This window comes from Pinus tabuliformis, chromosome Q (genome assembly GCF_031772625.1).
Source record: "Pinus tabuliformis cultivar Carrire ecotype Pingquan chromosome Q, CPIR1, whole genome shotgun sequence".
NCBI lineage: Eukaryota > Viridiplantae > Streptophyta > Pinopsida > Pinales > Pinaceae > Pinus > Pinus tabuliformis.
Window position 1 is genome coordinate 1,176,121,667 of NC_142296.1, and position 27,034 is coordinate 1,176,148,700.

Here is a 27,034-nt window from a genome sequence, read left to right on the forward strand (position 1 = left end):
TGCCATTATATTAGTGTTTGGTCAACAGAGAAGACTATATAGGGAAACTTTAATGAAGTATATGGTCAGCAGTCAAGATAAACCACATAACTACCCTTTTTACTCTGTTCATTCTGACCTGGACTCTTTCATTCTTTATAATTATGGAGACATTGATGCATAGATTACTCAAGAAGAAAATGATGTTGATGAAAAACATGAAAATCAAACACAAATTGTGCAACAAAACACTAAAACTAAACCTTTTTGGAACATGAGCCTTGATGGCTTTTGTAGAAAATCAGGTTCAGGGGTAGGTGTTTGGGTGTCCAATCTAGGGAACAATCATGCAGAAGGTCATTCCTATAAACTCAACTTTCATTGCACCAATAATATAGCAAAATATGAGGCACTTCTTTTAGGATTGCAATTATTAAAAAAATTAGGTGCTAAAAAAATTCTGGTTCATGGTGATTCTGAATTAATTATAAGACAGATCAAGGTAGAGTATGCTACCAAACATCCTAGGTTGAGAGCCTAAAAAAATGTTGTTCTCAACTTTCTAGGAAATTTTGTAGAGTATGATCTTGTTGTCATTCCCAGAAATCGGAATGTCTTGGCTAATGGTTTATCTTTTCCAGCTAGCACATGTAAAATGCCTCATCCCAACAGACAATATACAATGGAGGTTAAACATCGTCCAGTTGTACCTAACAATATGAGACATTGGAAGGTATTTGGAAGTGACAAACAAATTGAAAGCTTTTTGCAATCCAAGGATGAGTATGAAGATGATAACATAGATTTAGAGTGTGAAGTAGAAAATCAGATTGTTGAATATGTTAGTGTAGATAAACAGCTTGATGATTCTGATGTAAATATTTTAGTCAATAAAGATGTACATAAATTAGAATTGCATGAAATAGATCCAAAAAAAGAAGAATTTGAAGTACTTCAGCTTAAGGATAATGTTCTGCCTAGGGGTTTAGTTCTGTTAGAAGAACTTTTTTATTTCAATGATGTAGCAAAAAAGCCAAAAATGGAACCCATAGGGGAAAACATAGAAGAATGCAATATAGGTAGTGAGTAGAATCCCAAAATGATAAAACTCTCAAAATCACTTCCTATTGTCACAAAACAACGATACATAGCCATTTTCAAAGAGTTCATAGATGTCTTTGCCTGGAGCTGTGAGAATCTAAAAGCATATGACACTAGTATCATACAACATAAAATCCCAATCAAGGAAGATCAAAAACCATTTAAACAAAAACTTCGTAGGATAAATCCTGTCCTAATGCCTTTGTTTGAGAATAAGTAAAAAGGATGTATGGTGCTAAAATTATACTTCCTCTTAGATACTCTAAATCGGTATCTAACATTGTACCTACTAGAAAGAAAACTGGAGAAATTAGTTTTTGTATTGATTTCAGAAATCTCAATAAGGTATCCCTTAAAGACAACTACCCCTTACCTAAAATGGATCATATATTGCAAAGTGTAGTAGGGTCTAGTAGAATTTCCTTATTGGATGGTTTCTCAGGTCACAACCAATTCTTATTGCATTGTGATGATCAAGATAAAACTTCCTTCACTACACCATGGGGAACTTTCATGTGTGTGAAAATGCCCTTTGGGTTAATGAATGTTGGAGCCACTTTCCAAAGAGAAATGGATATTGCCTTTGCTGATGAAATTGGTCATTTTATTGTGATTTATCTAGATGACATTATTGTCTATTCTAAAACTGATGAGGAACATTTAGCACATCTAAGAAGAGTGTTTGAAAAATGTAGAAGGTTTGGCATCTCACTCAATCCTAAGAAGACATTGTTTGGCCTTGAGGAAGGAAAAATTCTTGGTCACATTATTTCCAAGGATGGAATTAGGATTGATCCTAGTAGAATTGAAGTGATATTAAAAATCAATCATCCAAGAAAAATCAAAGAGCTTCAGTCTTTTATAGGTAAAATCAATTTCCTAAGGAGATTCATTCCTAACCTGGCAGAACTTCTTAGAAACATAACAAACATGCTAAAAAATAATTCTAAAATCAAATGGAGTATTGAGGCTAAAAAATCCTTTGACTTAGTTAAACAAGCATTGACCAAAGCACCAGCGTTGATCAACCCATATTTTACAAAATATTTCATAATCTTCTCTTTTTCTTCTGAACACACTATTGCAGCAGTCTTACTGCAGAAAAGCAATAAAGGTTTTGAGTAGCCTATTGCATTCTTTAGTAAAGCTTTAAGAGATGCATCTTTGAAATACAATATTATGGAAAAACATGCCTTTGCATTGGTTAAAGCAATAAAATATTTTAGAGTATATATTTGCATTCCAATATTATTTCTTATGTACCTAATGCAGTGGTTAAGGACATTTTGACACAGAATGGACCTAATGGAAAACGAGGCAAATGGATTGTTGTCATTCTTGAATATGACTTAGAAATCAAGCCCACCAAGTTAATCAAAGGTTAGGGACTAGCCAAATTGATGGCTGAGTCAAATTTCCATGCATTAGACATTAACTTAATTGATTCATTAGATAATCAAGAGGAACATGTGGCTCCAAAAATTGATGAGGCATTTCTAAACTCACCCTAGTACGCAGACTTGATTTATGGCCTGTTTAATTTAAATGTTCCTCTTGGTTTGACAAAAACAAAGGAAAGATTTCTCAAGTTAAAAGCAGTTATATTTTTCATTATAGATAATGTTTTGTATTGGAAATATGTTGGGGGCATTTTACTTAAATTCTTGTTGAAAGATGATGCAGATAAAGTCATGCAGGAATTCCATGAAGGTGAGTGTGGTGGACATCTTTATTGGAAAACCACTGCCAATAAAATCCTTAGAGTCGGTTTCTACTGGCCTACCCTTTTTCCTGACATTCACAAACAAGTCACCTCATGCCATAAATGCCAGATCTTTTAGGGAAAGAGAAAATTATTCCCCCTTCGCTTAAATCGTATCTCAATTGAAAGTCCCTTCCAACAATGGGGATTGAATTTCATTGATGAAATTCATCCCTCTTCCTCTGACCAACATAAGTGGATTCTTACAGCCATTGACTACTTCACAAAATGGATAGAGGCCATCCCTTCCAGAGTTTCCACTAATGTTGTCATTATTAAATTCCTTGAGACTAATATCCTCTCCAGATTTGGTTGTCCTAGGAAACTCATCACTGATAATGCTGCAACCTTTAAATCTAAAAATATGGTTGAATTTTTCTATAAATGCCACATTACTTTGGGACATTCAACAACTTATTACCCTCGGGGTAATGGGTTGGCTGAATCCTCAAACAAAATTTTGGTAAGCATCATCGAAAATATGTTAGAAGGCAACAAAAAATATTGGCATAACAAGTTGGTCAATGCACTTTGGGCTGATAGACTTACTACTAGAAAATCAATTGGCATGTCACCATAACAATTGGTTTATGGAATGGATGCAATTTTTCCATCCTCTTTATGATTTCCAGCCATGAAGATAATTCAAGAAGTGCAATATGAACCCAATGATGTACAGAGAAGGATCAATCAAACTATCCATTTCCAGCAATCTAGGGAGGAAGTATACAATAGGACCCAAGTTATTCAGGACAATATTAAACAGATCTTTGATAGAAGAACAAATGCTGATGACTTTAACATTGGGGACCAAGTTTTGAGATGGGATTCTCGGAGAGAGGATAAAGGTAAACATGGAAAGTTTGATAATCTTTGGAGAGGGCCATATATTGTTTAGGCTTTCAGGAGAAATAATGCATTATTCCCTAAAGACCTAGATGGAACAGAGATACCTGGAGGTCCTGCCAATGGCAGGATGTTGAAGCACTACTTTTCTTAGCCTACATATTTTCCTTACATCATTGTAAATATCATAGTATTTATGGTTTTGATTGGGTAACTTATTAATAAAGGTTGAAGCCCACAGTGAAGGCCCTAAGCCTAGATTGATGAGATACCAAAAGTATCTTAAATAGCAAAGAAAGCAAATGAAGACATTATAGACATGGAGTACTGAAGGCTATTGATCATATGTTCTTGACACTTCACATGGAGAAGTGCCATCGCCAGCTGGAGCCACTGTTAGGGTCCTATAAATTATAGGATCTCAAGGTGATTGAGTATTTTGTATTTAAAATTTCATATTGTACATAAATTTCAATATTCAAATGATTTCCAAAAATAAAAATGAAAAGAGGGTATGTTAAGAAATAAATAAGAAAAAAAAAAGGAAATAAAAACCCCACAAAAGAAATAATAGAAAATAATATGGAAAGTGTTGCAAGTCTAAATGCCACTACTGATAATTTAGTTCTTTTAGTTTATTATCAAATAAGGTTGTGTGAAAATTGTTTTTGAATGCCACAATGACTAAAGTTATGTTCAAATCATACAGTTTAATCATTATTGAACACATTTAAATTTCTGTTGAGCAGGATATTGAATAAAGGTTTACCAAATAGTTTAACCATGGCAAATCATTAGCTAGGTAGAAATAACATTGATTCAATAGTTTAATCTGAATCAATGGCAAAATAAGTGATAGGATAAGGTAGATTTTCATAAAAGAAAATGTGATCTAGGTCCGCTACTTTAAATGCACCCTAAAAAGCAAGAAGAAAAAAAGTTAGCTTAGAAAAAGAATTGAAATGAAAGGGTACATAGAAGCACTATGATGATTTCAGGATAAGCATGAAAGTTTTACCCTAAGATAAATTTTAAATACATTTCATGCGCAGAACAAAGGTAAAGGGATAAAAATTTTATCCTAAGGTTCGATATATCAAAATGATATTTGATATGTTATTCCATTATTCCTAAAGTTTCACTACCCGAAAATCATTCCCCCGATATGCATTAAATTCATTTTTCCTACCCCACCATACTCCCATCACATCACGATAATCCACTGACACCTTTCCCATCATCCACAACCACCTCTTCATATCCGGTGGCCACTATTACGTTTCGACCCCCCCACACCATCCGAACTTTACCATCAGGGGGAGAGGGGGGGGTCTGAAATGGGAAATATTCAAACCCATGCCCACCGCAACGTGTTACCATTCCATGATTTTGCACCCCCCTCGATCGAAACTACTAACCACCTCAGCCCCCCTCTGAAAACGGTTTTCTCCACCACACAAAACCACTACCCTATTCTTTACACTACCGCCAATCACCCTTCACCACATCATCCCTCCGTTGCTCCACCAATCACATCCGCTCCCTCCAAAATCATTCCGTTAATTAATTAAATTACTTAACCATTAATCCAATGAACCCGTGCCACCATCAACGGGAAATCCATAAGATTATAAAATCCCTCCTTTCACCCAATCATAGGTTACTAATTTTATTCCCTTCCATTTCCATGTTTCTGTTACAAGTTTTCCAATTCAAATTGTGATTGTTTCACCCGCTCGAGCATCACACCAGCGAACCGTTGTGCCAACCATTCCTTTTGTTTTCCTGTCTTCTTAAATCCCAAGTCCTCTCTACACGTTGTAAACCTATACAATCCAGATTTCACCAATGTTCTCAGTTTATCCAATCATGCCTCCTAAAGATAAGGGATAAGAGGAACCTGTGAGTCCTTTGATCCACCCTCCCATCAATTTTTACCATATTCCTTTAATGAACAAAGACTACAAAATTCATGAAACCCTCTGTGAATTTGATCTATTTGAAATTTATTGTTGGATTGAGGACAAGTTTATTGATAAATCTGATGATATTCAACTGTGGGAATCCAATTTGCCCCATTATATCTTTCCTCGTACCCACGGCACCCCTGAATTCATCAGGAAATGTCATGCTTGTTATTTACCTGGCCAAAGAGCTATTATTTCCCCTACTGGAGAAATTTTATTCACCATAACTCCCCAAGCTACAAACCAAATGATGAAAGCTCCTACAATAGAGAATGCCACTCCTTTTTCTCATGAAGCACTTATTGAATTATATTAGAAATTGGATTTTGCTAAAAGAGCCAAAACCAATGAGCTTTTCTTGACTAAATATTCCCCATTACCCAAGAAAATCCCTCCATATCCATCCTCCATTTTACTTGAGAGAGCCAAGCAAATCATCACAGTCATCTCCTACCTCATTGGCTATTACTAAGATCAGTGGGTAGATGAGGAAATTATAGGATTTCTTTCCATTTTCTCTACAGATTCCAAGCCTTACATCTTGTTCAACTTTAGCTAATTTCTTGCAAATTCTATCCATGAACAATTTGTCAAATTCCAAACTGAGGAAGTAGTTAAATATTCTTATGTGTTAGTGTATATGTTTTTATGTTTTCAGGGAGACAACCTCAAGCTTGCCTTACAAAAGTTGGATCAAGAAGGAAATCAACAATCAATCATCTTTTGGACTATGCTGGTAATGAAGGAACAAAAGGAATATTCATACAAACAATTCATAGAGATGTTTGTACATCCAACACTCAACCTCCTAAGCAGCAGGTCAGAGCCAAGAATCAGTGAAGAAATCAGGAAAATCTTGCAGTTATCAGACCAAGTCCAAACAGGGGATTGGTGCCTTTATCAAAACTACAAAAAGCTAAGGATATTTGGGTGTGAACTTACCCCTTACAAACTACCAAAATTCTTCCCAATGAGGATTTTTGCCTTAGAATACATTAGGTAAATGCACAATGTTGATGAGATTCATTTGGTAGCTACCAAGAAGAAACCCAAATTCAAAATCAAAACACAAATATGGCCTTTTATTTGTAACAGTAGGGTAGCAGGGGAAGAAGTAGACAAACTGCTGAAATAAATGCAGTTTAGCCTCAGTTTCACATGGTTATATGATTCATTAGGGGTCATCTCCAATTTAAGGGTAGAAAAAAAATCTACTACTTATTTTCATACATCCAGACTAGAGATTGAAAAATATAAAAACCAACTAGAATTCACTAAGAACACTCCACAAGAGGTATAGGAGCAGTTGGTGTCATCTTCAACATTACAGACTCCTATCACACAGGAAAAAACAGGAAAAAGGAATAGAGAAGAAAAGTCACCTTTAGTGACTAAGATTTCCAATGAAGGCTTCAAAATCATGTACAGAAAGAAGGCCAAGCTTAATTCCAAACTAAGCCTAAGCAAGGATTTAGATCAAGGGAATATTATTACCACCAAAGAGCCACTTGTTTCCTCACTAATAGGTGATCACACTACACTTTCTCCTACTACCTTGAAAGCTTCATAGAATTAGCAACAGGTTATGCAGACCAGCACATCTACCACAGGGGAGACAGAAAAAAGTATATTTTATATTTTCAAGGAGATTAAAGTGAGAAATGAGGCCTTGAAGATCAACATAGATAATCAATTCTGGAATCAAACTTCTATTTCTCAAAGTGAACTGATATTAGCCTTTGATTTAGAGAAAGGCACAATGAAAATGACCTTCCTCCAAGCACAGATTCCCCAGCCCAAGGCAACATCAGATTACAAGAAGACTTCATTTGACTTTGGTGTGAAAGACCTACATCCCATTGACCAAATGGAGATGCACAAGCAGACTGGGAAAATGATTTCATCTACTCTCACTAACACTGCTATGAGTTTGTCTAAATTGCAAGTTACATTAGCCAATGTTAAATCACAATTGAAGAAGGAGAAAGTCTCTGCACTTTCCAAATACACCAGGATCAAAGCTTTGGAGGACTTGGTAATCAAAGTAGGATATGATCTTGCAAATATCAATGCTACAAAAGGGCTCATAAGAAAGAGGAATACTGACATAGAATTATTAAGAAAGTAGTTGAAAATACCAGCCACACAAGATCCTCTGGCCAAGGAGATTGAAGAAACAAAGTCACAGAAGGCAGACATCGTGAAGCTCATCATGGAGCAGAGTGCACAGTTGAAATGAATGGAAACAAAGATGTAAGAGATAATTAATGAAAAAGAGAAAGCTACCAGAAAGGCAATTGTCCCTTTGCAAGCAGTGCCTCTTACAGCAATTCCTACAGCTACATATTCTACAACAAACACATGGACTACTGTAGATCAGTTGGCAAGTGCAGTGGAGAATATGTCTCTCCAAACTGAATGAATTAAAATATTTTAGGCTCAAATTAATATTCTATAAGACCAGAAGACAAAGGCTGAAACTTTCCATGGAGCAGAGCTATAGAGAGATCAAAACCAGATAGAAGCATGGAGGAAATCAGCAACCGCATCCTCTATTGGCCACACACTGGCTGAAGTTAAGGAAATTTATCTAGAACAATATTATTGAAGCAATGGATGAAATATAGCCTTGTATCTAGATTATATTTGAGCAGAAGAGTTGATGGAGACAGCCAAGCAGGCCATTTCCACTATCAACACTGAGTTGGGAGAAATTCCTACCACAGCCAACAACAAAATCAAATTTCTCAATTCTAAAAACATATATGAATTAGGTGATTTTGGAGTAGATGATAGAATAGAAACAATCTTAGAAGTGAAGAAAGTTCTAACAAAGAAGAATTCAATTGTGTAGCTGACAGAGAAATATCACAGTTTGGAAGTAGCAGTCAACATGTTTTCACTAGAATAGAAGCATTAACTAAGAAGTGCTTGCCTTCTTTATTTGTAATCAATGACAAGCTAATGACCAAGGAAGATTATATGAAGAAGCTTAAAGACACTGCAAAGGATACTACCAAGTCTTCCCACATTAAAGGTGTTATGACAGGGAGAGATTTTTACGAAGCTTTCAGCAACATGAGTTTCATCCAGCATGAGATAAAGCATATTATTGTAGTAAAACCCACATTTTCTCGGTATACCAAGGTAGATGAGATCTACCGCAAAGCAACAAAAGTCACCATCCAAAACAAGGAGTTGTGGGATAAATTATGTGAATTTCAGGATTAAAGAAAAGATTAGCTTAACTAGCGCAACACCCAAATAGTGGCAACTCAACAACTGTTCTCTACCAAAGCAGTGCCAGATGTCCATATCACTTCACCAAATTCACCTCTTTGGGTCGCATTACTCAATTATATTAGTTTGAAGTTAATAATAGAATTCCATGTTGTTTTGGAGAATTTGGTATCTACGGATAAATACTAATTCCCTAGATAAGTAGCCATATCTAGAACAACAATTTAAAGCACTTTAGCGTTTTCCTCTAAGCAATAGATAAGACAAAGAAGATGAGAAGACCTACTTGTAGTTCCGCTTTCCTCTTGTCTCCTTTGTATCAATCATGTCGCTCCTTCCCATACTTAACATGCTTGAGAAGTACCTGTAAACACAAACAGAAGACAAAGAATTGATCAAAGCGAAAGATATATTGAATACAAGTAAATGGAATCAGAATCATTTCACACATATAAGCATGATAAGACAATACAAACATATGGGATAAAGGTTCAAATACTTTATTGAATAGAAGAAGGAATTACAACCATTCTGTCTTATTGAAAGTCATTCATCCAGCTTGGATCCCATACACATCATATCCAAAGCATGACAATATTGTAGCATTACAATACTTGCTTCAAAGCCAATTCTCATAGCAACATTATCTCCTTTTAATTCAGCATAGTTCAGCCCCTGATCACTTAGATGACTGGTCAATTTATAGGGAGATGAAGGAGGTTTTGTCATAAATTGTGCCATTGAATGGCCTTCCGTACTTAGAATTAGTTCCATGGAGGAAGGTATGAGAGGATAGGATGCATATTAACTCATTCGTCATCCATTTTTGAGCTCATAGGAGTTGATAAGTGAGGGAATCTTCTATATGACTCCAAGAGATAAGAATATTCTCCAAACCCTATGTGAATTTCGGTCAATCTCGCCCAACGCAAGTGAAAGGAAACCTAAGTGCTCTGCACAGCACCCTGGCATGGACTCAACTACTCTGCAGTGCACCCTTACATGGGCCTACCTGCTAGCCCCTTTAGAGGTTATTTTTGGATGTCTTAAAGTCATGAAATTGTCTGGGAAGGAGGCATTCAAAGGGGTGACTTGTCTTAGGGCATGTAGCAACTGGAATTAGGGTTTGATGAGCCCTAAAACACTGATCTGGATGATGGGAGTGATGTGCCCAAATGGATCTGTAACACATGTCAATGTGGCATTAATTGTAATATTTTTTGGAAATTATGTTTAAATCCTTCATTCATTTGAAGTAATGAGGGTCGGTTCCTAATCATTGTAACTCTTTTTATCAAGCACTGTACTTTTTCCACGCTATTGGAGCATCATTAATTAAAAGACTCTTCACATAATTCTTGTGTTACGATATACTGGTGATGTTTTTCTTAGTGTAATTGTTGTTTTCACTGTTATTCTCTACATGTTAATCATCTGAAATCTAATTGTAAAATAGGAAATGTGAAAAATAAGACTTGTTAATTGAACACCTTATTTGCATTGTTTTTACAATCTGTATGTTTTCTTCTTAAGTCTGATTGAAAAATTCTTAAATTCTTTTCAATCACTACTGAAACACACCTTGTCTCGATTTCATAATTCAATTTAAAGATCAATTAAATGTAACTAGCTTGCCTTGTGATTACTCTTTTAAACTTTTGATGCAACATCCAGCTTTATTTGACTTCATATCCCAATGGAAAGAAAGTAATTTGATCAGATCAACCAACCAAACCAATCAACCATATTCGAACGAACAACCAAGCATAATCATAACTAGCCTAAAACCAACTTAAAAACCAAGCTAAATAATAAAGAGAGATCCCTCTCTGAGGCTGGCAGGGTTATATCCCAACTTCCAAAGTGGTTTGATGTTGTCCAATATATTTACTCCCTCAACCTCAAAAATATAGAATGATAATAGAAAGGAAAGAAATAAAATGCTAGAATTACCCGAGAATTTGGTCGAATGAGACTGTCTAGGTCGATGACTGGTAGTGGTGACAAGTTGAATTGCTGACTAGTAGTAGTGACAGGTTGACTTGCTAATTGGTTGTAGTAACAGGCTTGGGTTGTACAGTGTCCTGGAATATCAAAGGAAGGGCCAATTGAACGTGATTATGCTTTATTTATAAACAAAATCATTTACCATTAGGGTTTGATCCATTTAACAGAACCAGTTAGTTACTTGGCAGTGATTATATCTCCTAAACAGTTGATTTAATGATTAAATGATAGGTGTAAGGAATGTGACTAGAGCGGGAGAAGAGTCGGAGGGGATGTTCCATGTGGTGGGAGCAGATTGGAGTGGAGTGAGAAAGTTCATGACAAAAGTGGGAGCAGATTCGGAGGGAAAGTGCCACTTGGCAGTAGCAAAGTACAAAGGAAAAGACACTTGGTAGGAGTAGAACGGAGTGGGGTTAACGACTTTTTATTAGGTAGAAAGGGAGAGAACTAGATTTCAAGGGGGGTTAGCGGTAAGTATTTTAGGGGGGGGGTATGAAGTCCAACAAGGCGTGCCACGTCAGAAAAGTGGTAACAGAAGAATATGCTTTTCGGAACCCCCCCCCCCCCCGATTAACTATTGGAGGGGCAGGGGAGTGGGGGGGGGGGAGTCCAAAGTGACCGCCCGCCGTTAATCTGGATAGGTTAGATCATGACCCTTGATTAAAGCACGACTTTTATTACATAGCAAGAAATTTCTCACAATCAAAATAACTTTATTAAAAGTAATCTAATTGCAATTACACCGTCTGATCAAACTAATTAAACACACTTATTTATAATCTAATGCAGAATTTAAGCTAGCAGCACACATTTTTATTTTTCTAAGGGTTTTCATCATAATTTGTTTTTAAATATATATCTATTTTTTTATTGAAGTGGCATTTCATCTAGGTCACTTACTGGGGCTATTTTTCATTTTTTTCATATTTTTATTTCTTTTGTTTTTTCACATATCTATACCTTTTTTTATATCCCCTTTTCATTTTATTTTATTTTTTCTTTTATCTCTTTTTATTTTTCTATTTTTCATTAGAAATAATTTACAGAATGAAGTATTATTTACAACACATCATAACATGAAAAATCAACAGATAATCATCAGATGATCCTATAAATTATAGGACCCTAACATGTAGTACTACAAGCTTTGAGTCTAGTCTTATAAATATACAATGGATACCATGTGAAACATCATCATACAATAGCTTGATCATGGTGTTATACTCAACGATGTTATTGGTAGAGCGACTGATAAAAATCCCTTGTAGACTCACTAACTCACCATTTGGGGAATATATAGCCCATGTTGTGGAAGATAGGTTTTGAGTACTATGGCTAATGCCATTAGGATAACCAACATACAGTTCAAGGGATGCCAAAATATGCAAACCAAATGTAAACAAGATTAACAGAAGTTGTAGGAAACTCTAAAGAGACACACTGCAAAGACACTAAACACACCTATATACAACATGTACACAATGCACTATGCAAAAAATCAAACATAGTATTTCTTAAGGTACATCCCATTTCTAGGTTGCGGCAGTGGAACTCCATAAAAATGGACAAGCTCATAGGCTCCTTTAATAAGAACATCTTTGACAATATATGGGCCCAACCACATTGGCTCGACCTTTCCTGATCCTAATTTATCATATTCGTTATCATAAAGCAGTACAAGATCTCCTTCTGAGAAGACATGAGGCTTGACACTCTTGTAATATTGGGCCTTGATACGTTTCTTATGGGCTTCATTAGCCATGGCAACATCATGCCGTGTTTCATCTAAGAACGTCAAATGTAAGAGATGTTCCTCTTCTATGGAAGTGGTAAGGAGTTCGACAAAAAGTTTACGGGATGAAATTTCACATTCAATTGGAAGGATTTCTTCCAGACCATAAACCAATTAGAATGGTGTGAACCTGGTGGCAGTCCTAATGAAGGTTTGGTATCCCATAAGGCATCATAAAGAATCAAATGCCAGTATAAATTTATGGAACCTTACCTTACGTTGAAGCATGATTTTGAGAACTTTATTAATCACTTCAACTTACCCGTTTTCCTGTGAGTAATAGGGAGTGGAAATCTCATAGGGGAGACCCAAATTAGAAGTTATTTCAAACATCATGTGATTACGAAAGTGTTTTCCATGGTCCATAACTATTTCCTACGGAACACCAAACTGAGCAATGACATGGTTAAAGAAAAAATAAGTAGTTTTTTCATTGGTATTGTTAAATGTAGGCATCACCTCATCCCATTTGGTAAAATAATCTATTTCTATGATGATATAGCCACTCACCCTAGCCGAGTGAGGGTTTCATGCCATGAATTCGATACCCCATTTCAAAAAAGAAACAACGATGATAACAAGATGCAATGGAGCAAGTAGAGCACATGTCTTACAGTCGTAAATATGGCATGCATGACACTTTTGGATAGTGAGGATGAAGTCACGAAATACGGTGGGAAAAAAGTAACCAGCATGCAAGATATTCTATGTAGTGGCATAACCAGACAAATGGCCATCACATGCACCAGCATGGCATTAATTCAAGACGCTATCGGCCTCCTCATTTTTGAGGAACCTTCGGAAAACCATATTGATACCAAGGTGATAAAGAGTGTCATTGATTATGATATAATTTTTGGCTTGATATCAGATGCGTCACTACTCAAAGCGAGAGGTATCAAACCAAAATGTATGGGCCTAGAGATATATAAGAATGTCACCATACCATGGGTCAAATGAAGAGATCCAAAACAATGACTCATCTAGAGAGGAATGTTCAGACTTTGATTCAGTATCAGCAGAGCTAAGGTCCAGATCAGTTCAACAAAAACTAAGGATTTATTTGACTTGGATTTGATGAATTCCAAATCAAACTCCTACAGGATCAAAATACATTTGGAGTACTTACCCCCCAAAAATTGACATGACAAAATATATATCGTAGGATTTCAATCTGAAACAACCATAGTTTTATAGAGTAGGATATAGTGGCAAAATCTTTGGACAACATGGATAGTTCACAAAGCTAACTTTTCTACATGAGTATACTTAACTTCGGTATCATTAAGACTTTGGCTCAAGTAATATATAGGATGCTCAGTCCCTACATCATCTTCCTGGACCAATACCATTGCAATGGTAGTAACTGAAGCTACAATATATAGGAAATAGTCACGTTGATAATCTCGAGGATATAATAAGGATGCCTAAATCAAAACACCTTTCAAGGCATCAAACGCTTTTTGACCAGCCTCATCCAAATGGAAGGGAACCCCCTTCTTTAACATGTGAGTGAACCCTTTGGTCAAATCAGCATAGTTAGGGACAAACCTCCATAAAAAGTTAGCCTTCCCTTGCAGTCGTCGGAGAAGAAGGAGGGAAAAAGGAGCAGGCAAATCTAGGATTGCGTGTACTTTCAAAGGATCAATGTCAATTCCATGTTTCGATACAAAAAGGCCAAGAAGTCGACCAGAACTAACACAAAACACACATTTGTGCGAATTGAGTCGAATGTTATAATGTCTACAACATAAAACTATGGCCCTAAGATCCATCGAGTGATTAGTTTGATGTTTCGAATGAGAAGGAAAATCATCCAAATATGGTTTCAAAATATGTTTGATATCATGGAAGGCATAATTCATCACCCTCTAAAATGTCGCTCCAGCATTCTTCAACCTAAAAGGAGTTTTTATAAGAAAATGTGCCCTAGGGACAAATGAATGCAGTTTTAGGTTGGTCTGTTGGGATAATGTTGATTTGATTATATCCGTAGAAACCATCCATGAAGGAAAATATTTCACAACCAGCACAATAATAAACAATCTGGATGATGAAAAAAGTCAGATAATTGTCCTTCACACAAGCATAGTTTATTTCCCGATAATCGATGCATACATGAATTGATCCTTGTTTCTTCATGATAGGGACAATATTAGATACCCAATCAGTCAAAGGTATTGGATAGATGAAACCAACGTGTAGAAGTTTCTCGACTTCATCTTTGATAGCGGTAACCTTCTTTTGACGGAATGGATGGTCGTGTTTCCGAACTAGTTTAGCATCGGTATATGTTTTAATCTCATGCACAACGATGTTTGGATTGATACCTGTGATTTCTCTGTAAGACTAGGCCAATACATCTCTAAAATCCTGGAATAAGGATTTATAAGTCTTGACCTCATCAGGAAAGCAAGACGCAATGATATGTATATTTTTGACAATCTCGGGTTTAATCAAAATGTCGAGAGGAACAGTCTCTTCGATATTTAATAAGTTCTTCTCGGAATTGACATCATGAATAGTAACGTAATTCACAAGTAACTCAATGATATTATGCCGATAAATTTCAAAAATAGTATCCTCGATGGAATCTGGAAAGGAGGAATGATGGTGATGATCATCCCACAACGCATCATCTAGCATCATGATCTCCATGATGCTCTCATTGGTAGAAAACGTGTGAGAGAAGGGATCAAAAAATGTGCCATAATCCAAGGAATAATCAAGCCACTTGATCAAAGAGGAAGGACCATAATGTGCCGCACAGGCCAAATAGATGGCTTCATAATTACACTAAATGGGACTTAGCGACGTGGTTTCCTAAGGTATCACTATCAACTGGATCCAATACTATCCAGGGATCTGACAAAATAGTACATGACGATATCATGTTGACTTGGGCAATCAAAGAAGAGTTATCGGGAAGGAATTGTGGAAAAGGAGGAGGAAGTGAAAAGGCTCCCATGAGGGAGGAATCCTTAAGTAGTCCCACCTTGACATGCTAATAGGGATGTTAGGTTTCACCCAAAAGAGGTACATTTCCAGTAACTTGAGAATTGGTGGCAAAGAAAGTAATCTTATCAATGGCTACTATGTCACCCTTATGAGGAAAGGTGATCATTTAGAATTATGTCAAAACAACAGCGCCATGGAATATAGCCACATACGTCCCGAAATAATATTATAATCAAGTGGTATGTAAATAACTTTGACTTCTATGGATACATTCTTGCTACCTAATTCTACTTGCAAAGAATTCAAAATACCACAAGGTTTATAGGTTCTTCCATCAAAAGCCTTCAAAGTGGTTGGTGACTAACTTAATTGGGGAGAACCAATGGCCTTCCAGCAAGACAAAGACATAATACAGTTGAGGCTCACTTGTCCATAATGGAATGATGGATATTCTTACCACGAGAAACAACCTAGATCATGAAATCTAATTGAGCTAGGAGACATGACATATATTTCTCATGATTAAAAATGACTAGGTTGGAATTTGAGGGATCAATACATCCAATTGTAGATATCAAAAACTTATTTTGGGTGGGAAAATTTTGCAAATCCTCGAGAGTGGAAATAGCTAAAGGATATTGATCTAAATCCTCAACTATGTTATAATTCTGAGCAGCTCTTGTGCAAGGGTTGAAAGCATATTTATGGATCATTTTTTCGAAGGCTTAGTAATTAATTTAGTGGGAATCACATTTGGAGTAGGATCTGGTGGAGATGCAGATGAACTAGAAATTTTATCATTAGCCTAACTTCAAGTAGCCACCATAATATCACTTTTGGGCTTAGCAGAAGAAAGCATCAAAACCAAGTTAGAGGAAGCAGGGCCACGAGCAACCATATTGGTCTCTGGATTTAGAAACAAATATGTCAATACAGTGGGTGAAGCAGATGAATTAATAAATTGGTTCACTTCTGCCCGATGTGAATAGTCACGAGTGAAGTGATCCTCATTATAAATCAAACATGGGTAATGAGGCTTCCAGTTCTCTTTAGAAGACGGATTGTTTTGTTTATCATATTTCTTCTTTTACCTTTGCCTTTCTTCTTACTTCTTGGTTGTTGCTAAGATTTTCCCTTATTGAATTGAATGGAACTGATCTTAGAAGTAGAAGTTGTAGGAGGAGAGGGAGGATGATTTTTGGCAGCACTCTGAGAGTTGAACCAGATTGTTTACTCACCAACTGCAAATTGGAAGAACTAATCACACCATCAACAACATGTGATTCTTTGTTAGGAGGTTGAGGAACAATATGAGAAGGTTGTAGAGAATTTGGCATCTTATCATATAGCATTCTAGATTGGGTATAAATAAGGTCTGAATACTGGGCACGAGAAATTAATTTCTCTTCGGTCAAAACCCTGCCTTTAGTGATATCTTCTATTATGGATGGTAACAGAGAATTAGTAAACCATTCAGCTAACAATTTTTCAGGAACAAACATTTTAACCAAATGATGACGTTGTTGACACTCATGAATGTGATAAAAAATGTGAGTGGAATCAATTGACTTGAAATTGGTCATAAGTTTCATTCCAGTTTCATATCCGATGGGTAACTAGAAATGTGTTAGGAATGTAGTTGCTAAAGTGTTGAAGTTATTAAATGAAGCTCGTGGTAATTCTATATACCATTTTGTTGTCGTACCTATAAGTGTCTGCTAGAAAAGAGGTAAATGAATAGAATCATCATTAAGCAAGTTCGAAGAACACCACAAATGATAAGTCTTAACATGCATGGATGGGTCTTCTCTGGGGTTTCCATTGATTTTTGGGATATCGCTAGGAAATTTAGTCAAAATGATCAATCTCCAAGGAAAAGGCATGATAGGATCGTTGGTAAGACAACTCAAATTGGGCAACTCAAGTGTTGCTATGAATGAAAATTGCATGTTGAAGTCGGTCGGAGGATAGCCTGAATTGGAAGAAATAGCATGAGCAGTAGGAATATGTGCTCCATGATAAGGAGGATTCAGATAAACAACATTATGATAACCAAAACATGGATAACCTTCATGCCCAGCTCCATGATAACCTTGCAAATGTTGAAATGGCTAAGCTTGGACATACTAGCCTTGATAAGGCACTTGAGGGATACCCTAATAAGGTTGATACTATTGGCCTGTGGGATTTTGTATCATCCCAACATAAGGTCGATTCATTTTTGGTTGTTCCATACCATATGCATGCTAACCTAATTGATTTTGAGGAATACCATGTCCAAGCGGCTGAGAGTGTAAGACATTTTGAAGAGGCTGGGTAACTGGGGTTTGAAGGGAACCAGATACCAGATGAATGGATTGTGTTAGATAAGCATCTTGTAAACGTTGACTTACATTAAATTGAGCCAGAATAGGTTGGGGTATATATTTTTAAATAGGAATTTGATATTGCATATGGAATAGGTTGAGAAATCAAATATGGATCCACAACTAAACTCAGTTGTATGGGAAGCATAGCTTCCCAAACATCAGCAGCCATTTCCAAATATGGAAGAGTCGAATAAGGTTGAGAACCAACTTGTGGTATACCAACAATAGGTTTCCCCATGCCAAAGGAGAAGTGGATGATTGAGGAAACTTCCCCCCAAAATGAGGGCTCCAAAAATAAGGTGGATGGGGTTGTTGTAGGTGACCATACACACTAACATAACGGCTAGTCTGCTGCTTAATTGTAGGTGTAGGTGGAGGAGAAAGATCAGAATTTGTGGCACTCATAAGAGAGGTGCTAAATGGAATTCTAGAAGAGGATGAGATGGGAGAGGTCCATGGACTGGATGTTGCACCAGAGAAGGTATCACACAATGATTAGTAACCAGGTGGGACAAACAGGCCACCATATAAATATATATCTCATGATGTCACGAACATAGATAAAGTTGTGACATCGATTGTCTCAGCCATAGTGGAAGATGCAAGATGGGATACCATAGCGGATTTAGTCATGGTTATCTGTCCCAAAGAGGATTTTCGCAAGAAACTCAAAGGTGATTTAAAAGGAAAAGAATCAGATGAAGGAACTTGTGTGAAATTAAGGTGATTTCCCCACCACATCCCCTAGATTTTTTCCTATAAACTTCCCCAACCCAATGGAAAGAGTTAGGGTTATTTCCAAACTTATTTACCTAGATGATTGCCTGTGAACTTCCCCAACCCAGTGGCATGAAGGAGCTTGCGATAGAGTATGAGGAGGAGGAAGAAAATAAGTTTGATAAAGATGAAGCCCTCTCAATTGAATAGGACAAGAGGGGAAAGGTTCTTCCTGAGGAATCTCTTAGATACTCACAAGACCAGGTGGAAAGGGTTCACAGTCAGGTCTAGCATAAATAGATTATGGTTGAGTATAAGACAAAAGAAGAGAAGAATAAGGTCTTACAGTAATAAGTATAGATGAATGAAGTGATTTCGATTGTAAAACTTATGGTTTAGCTGTTTATGATTCGATAAAATGAGGTTCAATGACCTCAGGTAACAAAATCTAAGGTGCTTATGTTTTGCCTGTGTCAGGTTCACCAAGAAAAGTAGAAGTAATCTTAGGCTTAGTACTCACAGGAAAGGATGATAATGGTGGATCTACCTCAGATGGAGGACCAGAAGGAGTATCTTATGAAGTAATAAATTCGGTAGTTTGAATTTTCTTATGCTTCTGACAATGGTTAGGAGTTTCCTCGGGTGGAAGCGGAGGCTTGTTTTTCATTCTATGCGAACAACGGAGTGGGGGAGACGATGGTTAGGAGTTTCCTCGGGTGGAAGCGGAGGCTTATTTTTCATTCTATGCGAACAACAAAGTGGGGGATCTTGTTATTCCATGTTGGCTTAATAAATTTTAAATATTAAAAATAGAAAGATAAAAAAAAAATCTAATCTAGGAAAAAGATATACCAAGCAACCATGGATTGCAACATACAACCTTGGAGAACTAAGAATTTACGTACAGGTAGGCACTTTCCCCAAATGTTGTGTTTGTTATATCATAGTATACAAGGTTGCCAACTCGATTACCTATGCTAGGACTAGAAAACTATTGTGGATTTCCAAAATATACCCCATGGTACGTGGAAGTGCAGTCCTTGTTAGTGTCCTCTAATGCATAACTATACAATGAGAGTGTTCCCATATAGTTTTCATGCATGGAGCACCATCCACTATACCGAAACGTACGTGGAGAACGGTCTAATACAATTATGTACATGGAACGATATTTCACCCTCAGGATGAAACACTAGAAAAGAACGTTAAATCCTATTTATAGACGCCAGAACATGTCTCTAACCTAAACCTTTGTTATAGCACCATTTACCACCCTTGGTATATTTGATGCTCTATGATATGGCCTAGGGCAACCCTTCCCTACCACACCTGGTCCATTCTCTAAAAAACAATGTTTTAAATACCATACACGATTATGCCCTATATAAAGCGCATGTACATGTGGGTCAACTTATACCCAACCCGCGTATATGTGTTAAAAAATTAAAAAATATATAATCTCCCTTAATTCGGGTGGGGTTTATGGGTTTGACTGGATACCCACCTACTATAGCCCATGGCCCAACTGTTTCCCAACTAAAAAAAATAAAATTTGAGAAGTATAAATACATCTCCATGGAATGGCCTAATGGAGGAGAAAATATTATATATTGATATTATAGTTGATTACATCCTTGATCAAGTCTGAAGATATCCCTGTGCCTTCTGCACTCCTAGTCATAGGAAACCCCTATTTCCTTCTTGAGATGTTCATCATCCCTTCATGACATCCTTATGTATACTTATGGAGGAGGATTGTTGAGGCCTGGGTAGGATGGATCTAGAGGACAGTTTCTCTTGGAGCTGTTGGATGGCTCAGGTTGTAGTTCTTCCATATTTTCTTTAGCTTACACTAATAAAGAGGTGTTGTCTTGTTCCTGATGATTTTTGTATTTATGAATTAATTTATGTCATGATTTTCTTATAAAATATTGCATTAATGCTTATTTGCTTACATGTTTATATGATCTAACCTTGATATCATGAACATGATTTCAGTTATTTTTGGTGTATATGGTTTTCCTTGAATGAATTGTAGGTCTTAAAACACAAGGAAGAAGAAGACGGTTTGAACCCTACGGAACGACTTCAAACGTAGGACCTACAGGTAGGACCTTTTGTACCAAGTTTAACTATTTAAGTATTGGGACTGCTTGTTTGTGTGTCTCTTTATGTTGTATGCCCTCCACTTTATTGGGGTTCCCAACCCAATACCTTAGGGTAATTCTACTCGAAACAACCTCTAAATGTTTGCATTAATGTTACGAATTCTCCTTAGGTTGATTCAATAAATTTTAGAGTTGATCTTAAATTAAGTTTCATTTTTCAAGGCTCACCGTGACTTTCCCCTGAACATCCTAAAAGATGTAATCTAGCATGATTAAATGAAACATTTCGTTCAATGAAAATTTATCTATGGGAGGAAAGAGAACAAAGAGTGTACAACATACAAGATGAAGCAAACAAAATCTATCAAGTGCAATTCCTCTAATGTAATTGTTCCAATTCCAATTCAAACAGAAAAACCCTATATGTGATGCAAAGATATTTTTCTTTTCAATTCCACTTAATTTTCAAAATGACATGAAAACTAAGATGTATGCTTAATCACTAATAAAAGAAACTATTCAGAATGATGACAAGAACACCAATTCTTTCAAGTACTCAATGATCAAATAATTAATTTGTTAATGACCTAGTGACAAGAACAAAGGAAAATCCAAAAAAAATCTTATCAGAGGCACTCAAAACCAAAATCAAACAAGATGATGGATTTTTAGGTGTTGAAAATGCAACAAGATGATGGAGCTTAGTGAAAAGGAGTCGCCTTCACTAAGTGGGCCCGCAGGCTATTTTTGGCGCAAAGTCTACTTTTAGACTATGTCTATTTTTAGACATATGGATCATGGTCTATGAGTTGTAGGATGCTATTTGTGGATGATTGGTCATGTTGGTAAAAATAGATGGACTTCTATTTTTAGACATATGGGCAGAGTCTATTTTTAGACTACCAGTCTAAAAATAGAACAGTCGAATATTATTAGCTCTTAATAATATTTTGACTATAAACATTATCTTATCCTCTTGGAGCACTTCAGTTCAAGCTACAGATGTGGCACATGCAACTGTTAGAAGGAAATATGCTTTTCTTATGGGTTAGTTGAGCTATTGCATGATGGACTTCAGTTAGAACTCAAGTAATTGAGTTTGGTGGAGTTGATTGAGAGTTGATGGAGTTGTGTTCAGTTTGACTTAGTTGAACTAGTTGTATTTAGTCTAACTGCAAATACACTAGTGATGAGTGATGTGAATTAATTATTAATTAATTCACTAATTATTAACTCATAAAGAAACTAAAGAATACATCAGTTAACTCAGTGCATGGACAGTTCAGTGGAGACAGGTGTTAGAGGTGGAGACTACTATCAGTTGTGACTATAGTTGTGCATGAGATTTGCACAATCAGTGATTGAGATTACCAATGAGGATTGCACAGTACAAACCAAGGAAAACGAGCTTGGATCATTCCTATTCTCACATTGGATTGCGCAGTAGAGGCAGGCAAACAATGGAGGATATTTGAACCTGTGACTTGATTCAGATCTGAGCTAGTTTGTGTGTAACAGGTGGAGATAGTACTGATTACTTGTGAGGAGTATTGTACTATGTATTGTTACATGTTCTCTATCATTATAATATATAGATAGTTGGGGGTTTTCAGTTGTATGCTTTCCCCAATACATACTGTGTTGATATGTGTGATTGATGTTTTAATGTGCGCATGCGATTGTTTTTAATTCCGCAAATTGATGATCAACGTAGAAGAGGTTATGTATTATGCATGCATTCCGCAAATAATATATAATCAGGATAATCTCTATGAATAAGTGTTATATTATTCAAAATTTATACATGGTATCAGAGCAGAGTTGATCATCAGATCTATTATTCAGGAAGTGATTACATTTTATTTCTTCAGGCAGAGTCCGTAATCGGGCCAGGTAGCCTCTGGATTCATCCTTTTTTTGGAAGGTGAGATATCTGGTAAAATCCCATACATTCAATCTTTGTACAAGAAATACTTTGTTCTCACGAATTTTAGATCAGAAGCGGTTGAGTTTTGAGCTGGTGGAATTCGAATTTGCAGCAGTGTTTTCTTGGTGTCGAAGTTGAAATGTCTTTCAACAGATTGCGATTGGAGTATGCTCTTGAAGGCAGCTCAAATTATATTACATGGAAAGACAGGATGGAGGTGGTGTTAGATGACAATGGGTTGAAGGAGTTCATAGAGGCTGAGGTCCCAAAGCCTACTGATGCTGCTCACGTTGAGGCTTGTCAAAAGAAGACAGCAAAGTGTCGAAGGATTCTGTTGGAGGGCATAAAGGATCACATTGTATCCAGCCTGCATGGAAAGGCTTCTCCATACTTGATGTGGAAAGCATTGACAGATTTATTCCAAAGCAAGAGCGACCAGAGGAAGTTGGCGCTCAAGGATAAACTAAAAAACATTAAGTGTGAGAAAGGAGACAGTATGCCCAAGTATCTAACGAAGTTCACCCAATGCCAGGATGAGCTGAGAAGTGTGGGGGTGACTGTTGATGATGAGGACTTGGTGAGCTTGGCTCTCCTTGGTCTTCCGAAGAGTTGGCATTCCTACCAGGACTCTGTTAATGGTCGGGATAAATTTCCAGGATGGGAGAGACTTTGGTCAGATCTTGTGCAAGAGAAGATCACGCGGAATACCAGGGACGAATCTTCATCAAAGGCATCTGATGAAGAAAATTTTGGCTGCCAAAGCAAAGAAGGGAAAGAACAAGAAAGCTTCTCATTCTGGTGTGAAAGGAAAGAAGCAGGACATGTCCAAGGTGAAGTGCTTTCACTGTCACCAGCACGGACATTATGCCACAAATTGTCTGCAGAAGAAGAAAAATAAGCAAGCTGCTGGATCTGCAGCGGGAGAGGCCTTAGCCTCGCAGTTTGAGCTAGATTTTTCACTGATCGCATGCTTGGTATCAAGTGTGATGGGATCGGTATGGTTCTTGGACAGTGGTGCGTCTTTTCACATGACAGGAGATCGAGATTTTTTTTTTGATCTGGATGAGAAAGATCTTGGAGTGCACATCGAGATGGGCGATGATGGTAGATACAGTGCGACCGGTATCGGTACCATTTCCTTTGAGAGGGAGTCTGGTAAACCCTTCGTATTGAAGGAAGTGATGCATGTTCCAGGATTGAAGAAGAATATTATCTCTGTGGAGACGTTAGAAGACAAGGGATATGATGTTGTTTTCAGTGAGGGAAAGGCTTTCCTACGCAGTAAGACAACTAGAGAAACTCGGAAGATAGGGGTTCGAGTCAGGAACCTTTATCAATTGCATGTACATGACTGCGCAGCAATGGCATGCAAGGCAGAAGGATTGGTGAGCCGGGATGATGGCGAGCTGTGGCACAGGAGATTGGGCCACCTTCACCATGGAGCCTTGAAGATACTGCAGCAGATTTCTACTAGGATTCCTAAAGGCACTCTTGCGCAGTCAGATCAGTGCAAGGGGTGTACTTTGGGAAAATTTGTGAAAGCCACCTTTCACGAGAAGGATAGTCGCACCACGACGATCCTTGAGAGAATTCACACAGACGTGTGTGGACCTTTCTCAGTAGCTTCGACAGCAAAGCACAAGTACTATGTGATCTTTGTTGATGATTTCTCTCGGAAGTGTTGGATCTTCTTCATGCAGAAGAAGAGCGAGACATACTCAAAGTTTTGTGAGTTCAAAGCACTGGTCGAGAAGGAATCAGGGAAGAAGGTGAAGGCTCTTAGGAGTGACAATGGTGGTGAATTCATCTCTGGCGAGTTCAAGGAATTCTGCAGCGCAGAAGGGATTCGAAGAGAGCTCATAGCTCCCCATAACCCATAGCAGAACGGGGTTGCTGAGCGGAAGAACAGAATGATCATGGGTGCTGCACGGGCGATGTTGCATGATCAGAGCCTACCCCTTCACTTGTGGGCGGAGGCATGCAATACTGCAGTATATGTGCAGAACCATTGTCCTCACAAGATACTTGGCATGAGTACACCCGAGGAGGCTTATTCTGGTAAGAGGCCTGATATTTCCCATTTGAGGATTTTTGGTTCTCCTGTTTACATGCATGTGACGAAGGATGCCAGGAAGAAGCTGGAGCCGACCGCAGAGTTTGGGATATTTGTGGGGTACACGGATACACCCCACAACTATTGTGTATATTTTCCGGACAGTGGCAAGACTGTTGTGCGACGGGATATCAAATTTCAGGAGGAGAAAGCCATGAAGTGTTCGCTTGAGAGGGAGCCACACTTGCATGCATATGAGGAGCTATTAGTTCCAAAGGATGATCTTCAGGATGTCGATCAGCCACAAGATGAAGTTCATGGAGTGGAAGAGACCGCTCATGCAGCGCCAACCATCAGAGCACGAAAGCGCACTACAGAAGCTGAGCGACTGGCTCAAGATGCAGAGAAGGTTGTAGGACCACCTACAGGACAACGCAGACAGAGACAGTCACCTGATCGGTACACTAGATACATGGCTCTTGTGAGCAAATGTGTCGTGACTGAGCCATCCTCTTTCGAGGAAGCTGTGGAGGATTCCACATGGGTAGATGCCATGGTGGAAGAGTATGATTTGATTGTCAAAAACAGTGCATGGGAGATTGTCCCAAGACTGGAGGGGAAATCAGTGGTGGGTTCGAGATGGATCTACCAAGTGAATCAGGCAGTTGACGGGAGTGTGGAGAAGTACAAGGCAAGATTTGTTGCCCGAGGCTTCTCACAGATAGAGGGGATCGATTATGAGGAGACCTTTTCACCTGTCGCAAGGTATTCTTCCATACGGACGATTCTTGCTCTCTCAGCGCAGATGGGGTGGCATATTCATCAGATGGATGTGAAGACTGCATTCCTCAACGGAGTCATTGAGGAGGAGGTGTACATAGAGCAGCCCAAAGGTTTCGAGATCTTCAGCAGCAAGTCGCATGTGTGCAGGCTCAAGAGAGCGTTGTATCAGTTGAAACAAGCACCTCGTGCTTGGTACACATGGATAGACAGTTATTTCACCGGACTTGGATTCTCCAAGAGTGAGGCGGATCCTAACCTATACCAGACTGTGGTGGAGGGTAAGTTGCTAATCATTGTACTTTATGTAGATGATTTGATTTTGACAGGAGATGAGCTGTTGATACTTTCATGCAAGGAGGATCTTGCTAGAGAGTTTGAGATGAAGGACCTGGGCCTCCTTCATTATTTCCTGGGATTGGAAATTTGGCAGCGCAGTGATGGACTATTTGTTTCTCAGGGTAAGTATGCACGGGAGATACTGGAGAAGTTCAACATGCATGGTTGCAAGCCTGTTAATACTCCTCTTCCTAGAGGTTGGAGGAAGGAGGTAGTGGATGCCACTGTTTATCAATAGTTGGTGGGGTCGCTTATGTATCTGGTCAATACACGACCCGATATATGCTATGCTGTTAACCAACTTTCACAAGCTATGGTTAAGCCAACCAAGCTCTTCTGGAAGGCAGGCAAGCATGTATTGCGTTATCTCAGAGGCACATCGGGATATGGATTGTGGTACAGACAGGAGGATGAGGTGAAGCTATGTGGCTTCACAGATGCAGATTGGGCAGGGAGCCCAATGGACAGAAAGAGCACATCTGGAGGGATCTTCAGTATCGGGTCGACAACAGTTTCTTGGTACAGCAGGAAGCAGAGATCTGTGGCACTCAGTTCAGCAGAGGCCGAGTATATGGCAGCAAGTTTGGCTGCATGCGAGGCTATATGGATGAGGAAGATCCTGGTCGGGTTGTTCGGGTCACACTTGGAGCCTACTGTGATTTATTGTGATAACCAGAGTTGCATTAAACTCTCGGCTAATCCAGTATTTCATGATAGATCCAAGCACATTGACATTAGGTACCATCATATCAGAGATTGTGTGCAGCGGAGAATCATGTTACTTTCATACATTCCTACGGAGGATCAAGATGCTGATATCTTGACGAAGGCGCTCACTAGGAGCAAATTCGAATACCACCGAGGCAAGATAGGGGTTGCAGATAATCCATATCTTGTTGAGAGGGAGTGTTGAAAATGCAACAAGATGATGGAGCTTAGTGAAAAGGAGTCGCCTTCACTAAGTGGGCCCGCAGGCTATTTTTGGCACAAAGTCTATTTTTAGACTATGTCTATTTTTAGACATATGGATCATGGTCTATGAGTTGCAGGATGCTATTTGTGGATGATTGGTCATGTTGGTAAAAATAT

At 38.0% G+C, this 27,034-nt stretch overlaps 1 pseudogene; it reads left to right on the forward strand.

The window, feature by feature from the left end:
• Positions 1 to 661: 661 nt before the first annotated feature.
• Positions 662 to 27,034, forward strand: part of LOC149223889 (transcription factor TGA2.3-like) — a 170,559-nt pseudogene continuing 144,186 nt past the window's right edge.